We start from the raw sequence: 7921 nt of genomic DNA on the forward strand, positions 1-7921 counted from the left end.
CCTTCTTCTTCTTCTTCTTCTTCTTCTTCTAGTTTATGTGTTTTCACTGGATTTTATCTCTCTCAACTTCCTGCACTTAAAATATGAAATCCAAGCTTTTGTCTCCACTGAGACGATGAGATATTTGAAACACACAGTTGTATTATGTGTGAAAATGACATCTAAGCTTTGCCTGGTCACCATGTGATATGATCAGAAGCTTGAAATTTAACACTTTTCACTCAGTTCAAGTACTGAATGCCTATTTTCTCTGTGTTAGAGTTATGAAATGGTGTTTGATACTATTTGAGACATATGGAGACATTTAATTATTTGTAATAAAATATTTGCAATAGTCTAAAAAAAGAGAGAGAAATTAACATCTTTTTGCCTTTGACTAGCACATTGTACTCCTAGTACTTTTATTTTTTTCCTGTTTGGTGACAGTATAAACTGGAAGTACTAGTTGTGCCACCTCTCTGACACTTGAAAAGCTGATGACAGGAGGCAGAAAGAACCGTCACAGCTGATTTCATGTTACAGAATGTTAGTAGACTCTGCCTAACTACACTTGCAGGGATTTAAATAGGAATCCCCAAGGGTATGCAACAAGAACACTTTCTGCATGGGAGAATTACTAAAATAGACAAATAATTTCTTTGAAAATTGTATTGGATGGCCCAGATTTCAATACATTCCAACAGATAAAAATTATCTATTTTTTTCTCCCCCTGTCTACTGAACTTCCAGGTTTACCTGAACCTGGAAAAAGCTTGAACTCTGAAATCAGTCAGTCTGGTTTCAAATGCCAACTTGACATCTTGGACAGTTATTTCACTTTTTTTTTTAATATGTAAAGTGGGACTATAATAGCACACAAGGGAATTTTTTTTATTAGGATTAAATGAAATGACCAACTTCTAAGTATAGTGACTGACCAGTGGCAAGTACCAGGGGATGATTTTGCCGCTTTATTGTTGTTAAAATGAGATTAAAAAGCAAACAGGCTGTACTCAGCAACTTGGTGAGGCTATAAGTAATTTAGCAAGACCCTGTCTAAAATAAAACATAAAAAGGGCTAGGGATATTATGTTCAGTGGTTGAGCACCCCTGGGTTCAATCCCAGGTATATAAAAAAAAGATTTATAGACAAATGAAATTAAAAAATCATTTTTACTTTCATTTAAAAACTAAAATATCATAAGTCATATTATGATAAAAACATTCATGAAATTACTGAAGACATCCTGAAGTTATATTATTTAGTACACTTTTATCTGATCCAAATGCCAAGGGGTTTGACCCAACGCACATTGATCTTATGTTCCATGGAGCCCACTGGTCCAGTTCTGTACCTAAGGGAGGTTTGATCTAAAAGTCTGGTCCTGTCTGCTATCTCAGAAGGATTCAAAACCTTGGCTTGACTTAGAATTTGATCTAGCCCCTCCAGAAATCCTTCAATGAGAATGACTTGAGACAAGTAAAAATCAGACTTGTCACCAAGGTCTAGGTCAAAATCAGAATTTTTCTCTTTGATGCACTCTACATTTATTATTGTTGTTGTTGTTGTTGTTATTATTTCTTTTTGGTACTGAAGATTGAACCCAGGTGTACTCTACCACTGAGCTACATCCCTAGTTTCTTTTATTTTATATTTTGAGACAGGGGCTCACCGAGTTGTTGAGCATCTAATGAAGAAGCTGAGACTGACCTCAAATTTGCCATTCTTCTGCTCTCAGCCTCCTAAGTTACTGGCATTAAAGGCATGTGCCATCATTTCTGGCTATCTTTATTATTTAAAAAAAATAAAGTAAGTGCAAGGTATAGCAGACAATAACACATAATACTCCATTTTCTCTCGTAAACTGCCCAGCCTATTGTAGTTAGTTGGGACCACGTGACTAGCTCTCGTCAATGAGCTATGAAAGGAGTCGATGTGTGTCAGTTTCAGGTTTAGACAAATAAAAAGCCTGATTCTCTAGATTTCCTTATTTTGCCACTCTAACTTAAGTGGCCCTGTGGGTCCCTGAGCAGCCGTGTGGAGCAAGACCACTGCCTGCCTTACTGGAACAATGTATGCAAGTGAGGAATGAATTTTTGTTGTACTAAGTCACTGAGTTTGAGAGTTCTTGGTCATTATACCTTAATTTAATCTGTCCTGATTTACAGCAGTCCCCTAAACATAATGCTCAAACATGAGTTCTATCACTTACAAACTGAGTGAATTTGGGGAAGTTATTTAACCTTTTTTGCTCCATTTCCTCAAATGTAGAGTGAGGACTACAACTTCTTTAAGTGATTAAGAGATTAAATAACATAGTATATGCAAATTTCTTAGCACAGATGTAAATTGCTTGGCACATAGAAAAAGCTCAATAATACTAAATATATTATTATTCCCAGGCCACTACACCCCAGCTGAATTGAGAAACCATTTCCTCTAGGTTTCTATAGCCCTTCACATTACTGACTTGTACTATATTTATTTGTATCCATGTCTATGTCCCTCATTAACTTCTGAATAACTAGAAGTCAGTGAAAATGGCATTGTCTTATTTTATTCACAATCTAGTCTCAGCACCTAGAACACTGTTTGCAATAATAGGTGCTCCATAAATATTTGTATTAAAGATAAGAAAAACAAAGTGTTTTTACTACAGAAACCATTTAACACAAAACATTCGAAATCAGATGTATATAGGTTTTTCCCTACACACCAACTGAACAATTCCAGGACAGATACCAACTGGATGTCCTCTAATTCAATTTGATTTGGACACTATCTATCTGGAGATCCCACAGGATGAGGGCTTAAGTTTATAGCATTGCCTCCGCTTCACATGCCAGTCACAAGAAATAGGTTGTCACCTAGACTTCTAACCCATTAGCTATAAACCAGGTATTCTCATGAATCCCTCCTCAGGTTCACAGAACTTAGAAACTACTTTTCCCCATTGATCACAAAGTACGTAGTTAAACAGCCAAATGGAAGAGGAGCATAGGGCAAGGTATGTGGAAAGGAGCACAGAGGTTCCATGCCTCCTCTGAGAGCATCACCCTCTGGGAACCACCACTCTACTGTTCAGCTCTCCAGAAGCTCTCTGAACCCAGTTCTTTTTTTTTTTTTAATGGAGGCTTCATTACATAGGTTTGATTGATTAAATCCTTGGTCATGGGAGATTAACTCAATCCTCAGCCCCACTCCCCTCCTGGGAGTTTGGGAGGTAGGGCTGAAAGTCCTAACTAGTCCTTATAGTCATGTCTTGGTCTTTCTGATGACCTGTCCCATCCCAATGCTATTTAGGAACTCCCTGCCAAGAGTCATGTTATTAGCATATAAAAGATACTCACACTTCTGAGACTTCAAGAGTTTTAAGGACTATATGCCAAGAAACAAGGATGAAAATCAAATGTATACATATATGTTATTATATCTCATGATATCACAATTTAATAACTAATAAGCATGATATTCTCAGCAGAGTCAGTACTCAATAGACTTTTTATTGATTGAATGAATACACTAACGAATCAACCAACTAATACATGCTTATAGCTTGTCTTTCCCCATAAGTAAACTAACTTTTAAAAAGGAAACCCTTTTAACGTAATACCTATACACTCCCATTTTTTTCCTTCTGCTGCTATCTCTGAGTTCTTCTCTCATGGCAGAACGGCTACCTATTTCATTTACATTTGTGTTCTCTTCCTTAGCATACTTACAGAAAACATTCAAGAGTTGCCTTGCAACCAGGAAGGGCCTGGTGACTAGGTTTCACCAATGGAAAGTAAGCAGAACTGATGTACCTATCTTCAGGCCCAGTCCATAAAACACTGTCCTTGAAATCCTCCCTCATTTATTACCCCTTGGATAAGATGCTAAGGAACAAGTAGAGAATTCCAAGCCCCAAAAGACACTAGAGCCACCAGATGAAAGATACTTAGCTCTTGAGTCCCTGAATGACTGAGGAGTTAACCTTCACCTGCTTCATCCCCAATCAAATCATACCGGACTGTGACATGAACGAGAAATAATTATTGTGAGCCATTGCTGTGGTGCACACCTGCAATCCCAGCTACTCAGTAGGTTGAGCAGGAGGATCTCAAATTCAAGGCTGACCTGGACAACTTTTGAGACTCTGTGTAAAAATAAAAATAAAAAAGGGTTGGGGATGTAGTTCAATGATAAAACACCTCTGGGTTCAATCCCCAGTACATGAAAAGAAAGAAAGAAAGAAAGAAAGAAAGAGAGAGAGAGAGAGAGAGAGAGAGAGAGAGAAGAATTATTGTGTTTAACCATTGAGATTTTGGATTGTTAATTCTATTTAGAGTCTTCTGTTCACCCCTGACCAATTTAGGGGTGGAATAAAAAGCACTGAAACAGCTTGTGATACCCCAGTCATCATCCTCAGTCCATCAGGGTTTTGAAGGAGCAGGTCCTTGCATGTGCATGCTGACCACTGGACTCCTAGGTGCCCACACTTCCTTCTTGATACAGATCTACCGTGGACTTGGCTACTGCTTTCCCATGGGAGGACCAAGGAGTAGCAGTTTCTTATGCCCATGAGGTGGCCTGGCCTGGTAACAGGCACTGCTTCCTGAGCCTGAGTTTCATTTCTGCTTACACAGCTTAGACCTGATTTGGGGCTTTTTAGTTTAATTATACCTAATTATACCAGGAGTTCCTAAGAATGAGAACTTGCTTTGCTCTTGTGGGTCCTGTTCTAGAGCTAAAACTCCTACTACAGATGCTCATTTCATATTAATTAACCATGGTAAGCATCCTGGAACCAGTTTTCTGTTTGAAGTCATGAGTTTTCATAATTTGCCTCCCACACTTATGCTGTACCCTTGGCCCTAGTTAGCAGATCAACCATGTGCTTCAACTATGTCCATTTCCCTTCATTAAGGCCCCTCTGTCCTGCTGAGCTGCCAGAACCCTTACATGCATTTGGGCCCATGACTACCTTGCACCACCTGGAATGGGTGAGCCTTAAGCCAGATGTCCTCCTGACCTTCCTCTCCAGCCTGAGTGGTACCTTACAGAGGGGTTCTGACATGGCACAGTTGAGAGGGCATCTGGGCTCCACTTCCCCCCCACCACCCCATTGGCATTTAGTATTATAATGGATGCTTTTCTTGTTTTAAGTATGTTTTAATTATAGAGTATCACAAATAAGTTAATGACTTTAGGGCCTTATATTTTTATGCAATATGGATATATAGTACTATATTTAGTATATGCTTATCATGCACACATTATTTTATTGTGCTAAATCAAACCTACCCATATCTTAACGTTTTGATGACTCAATATGCAGGTTTACAAAGGTTCCAGCCAGTTGCTCTACTATAAAGTCACCATGTAAGCAAACTTTAAAATTTCTTCCTTCTTTAATCTCACTCTTGTCCTACAGTCCTTCTTAATGTGCCTTGCTTTCATTAGCTGACCTGTACTTTTACTGTTCAGCTAAATAGACCTAGTAATTTCTAAACAATGACATCTATTATTCAATTTAAGGACAGAAAATAAAAACCAAACTTGCTGTTTGTAGGTACATGTTGTCAGTTGTCAATTCTTGGGAAAACAGGTGCTATGAGCAGTCTGTCCTACACTTCTGGCAGCAATAATGACAATAAAAACCTCACCTCTCAGATGTCCTGGAAACACCCAGTTGCCATCCTGGAAGGGCAGAGCATTGTATCTGCACACAAGTATTACCACCCACCCTAAGAGTCCAGTAAAGACAGTTAACATGGGTGTTTAACATGTGCCAGGCACTGCACTGTAGATTTTATGTACTTACTTAATCATGGCAGCATTTTTACAAGGTGGATATTATTATTTTCACCCCTGTTTTACTGGTAAGGAAACTGAGGCTTATATACTATTGGGTGTCTTGACCAATGTCTCAGCATCAATTAGGATGGATTCAATTACAAGAAATAAAAACTTATGAGTTTATACCAGAGCTTCTCAAAATTTAATGTGTATAAGAATCACTTGGGGGGCTGGGGCTGGGGCTCAGCAGTAGAGCACTTGCCTAACATGCGCCTGGCGTTAGGTTTGATCCTCAGCACCATATAAAAATAAGTAAATAAAATAAAGGTATTGTGTCCAACTACAACTAAAAAAAATATTTAAAAAAAGAAAAGAATTTTAAAAAAATAATCACTTGGGAATTGTGTTAAACCTCAGACTCTAATTTATTATGGAAGAATAGGGAAGAAGTTCTGCATTATAAGCAACAAAATGATGCCCATGGTAGACTGCAGACCATACTTTGAGTAGCAACTGCTTAAGCCACAAGAATACTTATTGCCTACTAATGAGAGGTTTGAAGGTAAGTGGTTCCAGGTTGATTCAGCAGCTGTACAATTTCCTTTAGGACACAGATTCTTTTCATCTTTTTGATGTGTCATCATAAGCAAGCTTACTTTTTCAACCTTGGCTATTTCCTCATGGTCACAAGATGGCCACCTCTGCTCCAAGCATGACATATCATATGTGGCTACAAACATGATTTATTCCCTAAGATTGGACACATTGCCAGCTTGGAAAAAAAACACAATCAAGGAAGACGTGAGGTTGGATATAATTAGGGGTGGGAGAAGTAGAAGGTAAAAAAGCTCACAGATGAGCATTGTATACTGTCTGCCAGTTCTAAGAAACAGCATAGCCAGGATTCAAATCAATCTGTGTCCAAAGTTGCATCACCTCCCTTAGGCTGAATCAACCACAGCTGATGGGACTTGGAATAATCTCAGAAGGCAAATTTAGAGCATGATTGTTCTAAACATACTCTGTTGACTCGCACTATGCCAGAATACTTATTGCCTACCTAATGAGAGGTTTGAAGGTAAGTGGTTCCAGGTTGATTCAGCAGCTATACAATTTCCTTTAGGACACAGATTCTTTTCATCTTTTTGATGTTTCATCATAAGCAAGCTTACTTTTTCATCCTCAGCTATTTCCTCATGGTCACAAGATGAAGAATGAATGAACTATAAAGAAGGGAATGGATTTGTTTGGTGCCTAAAGGTGAAAAGCCAAATAAGCATTGTCTAGTCACAAAGATTCTGCTTCAGCAGATAGCTGTTCTTGTATGCAACAGAGATTATTCATCTGGTTTATCTATATCCATAAAATTATCCCTTTAAAAGACTTATCTTGGGCTGGGGATGTGGCTCAAGCGGTAGCACACTCGCCTGGCATGCGTGCGGCCCGGGTTCGATCCTCAGCACCACATACAAACAAAGATGTTGTGTCCTCCAAAAAAAACTAAAAAATAAAAAAATAAAATAAATAAATAAATAAAAGATTTATCTTGACTTCAGGCTTACCGGGGAAATCTCTGCATCTTCATTTGACTTGCCAGGTAATTAGATATCAGAAATGGAGGATGCATTCTCTGATTAGTCTACCAGAGAAGATTTTGTTTCTCTAAGAGTAAGTAGTTCCTATTGGAAAGAAACATCTGGGCAAAGTGAACTCAGAGACATATCCATGACCAAACTGAAATTTAATATGCTATAAAAGTGGAATTGCAAATCATTGTGAAAGGAACAGATTGTTTAGGAGATGTTGGGAAAACTGGTTTGTTGAATGGAAAAAAATAAAACATAATCCATATCCAACATCACATATGGAATCTAGATCACTTAAAAACCTAAATGTGAATTGTAAAGCTACCTATGTAAATATAAAGTTAACATAAAAATACAGACCAGCCAGAGACAGTGATGGTAGTCCCAGCGCTTGAGAAGCTGAGGTAGGAGGATCACTTGAGTCCAGGAGCTCAAGATCAGCCCAGGCAACATAGTGAAACCACACATCAAATGTGTGTGTGTGTGTGTGTGTGTGTGTGTAATTTAGAAGCAAAGAGCACATTTTAAATAATATTTCAAAAATGCTGGGCTGGCATTGTGGCTCAGCGGTAGA

The sequence above is a fragment of the Marmota marmota genome, unplaced genomic scaffold (assembly GCF_001458135.2).
Source record: "Marmota marmota marmota unplaced genomic scaffold, marMar, whole genome shotgun sequence".
Classification (NCBI taxonomy): domain Eukaryota; kingdom Metazoa; phylum Chordata; class Mammalia; order Rodentia; family Sciuridae; genus Marmota; species Marmota marmota.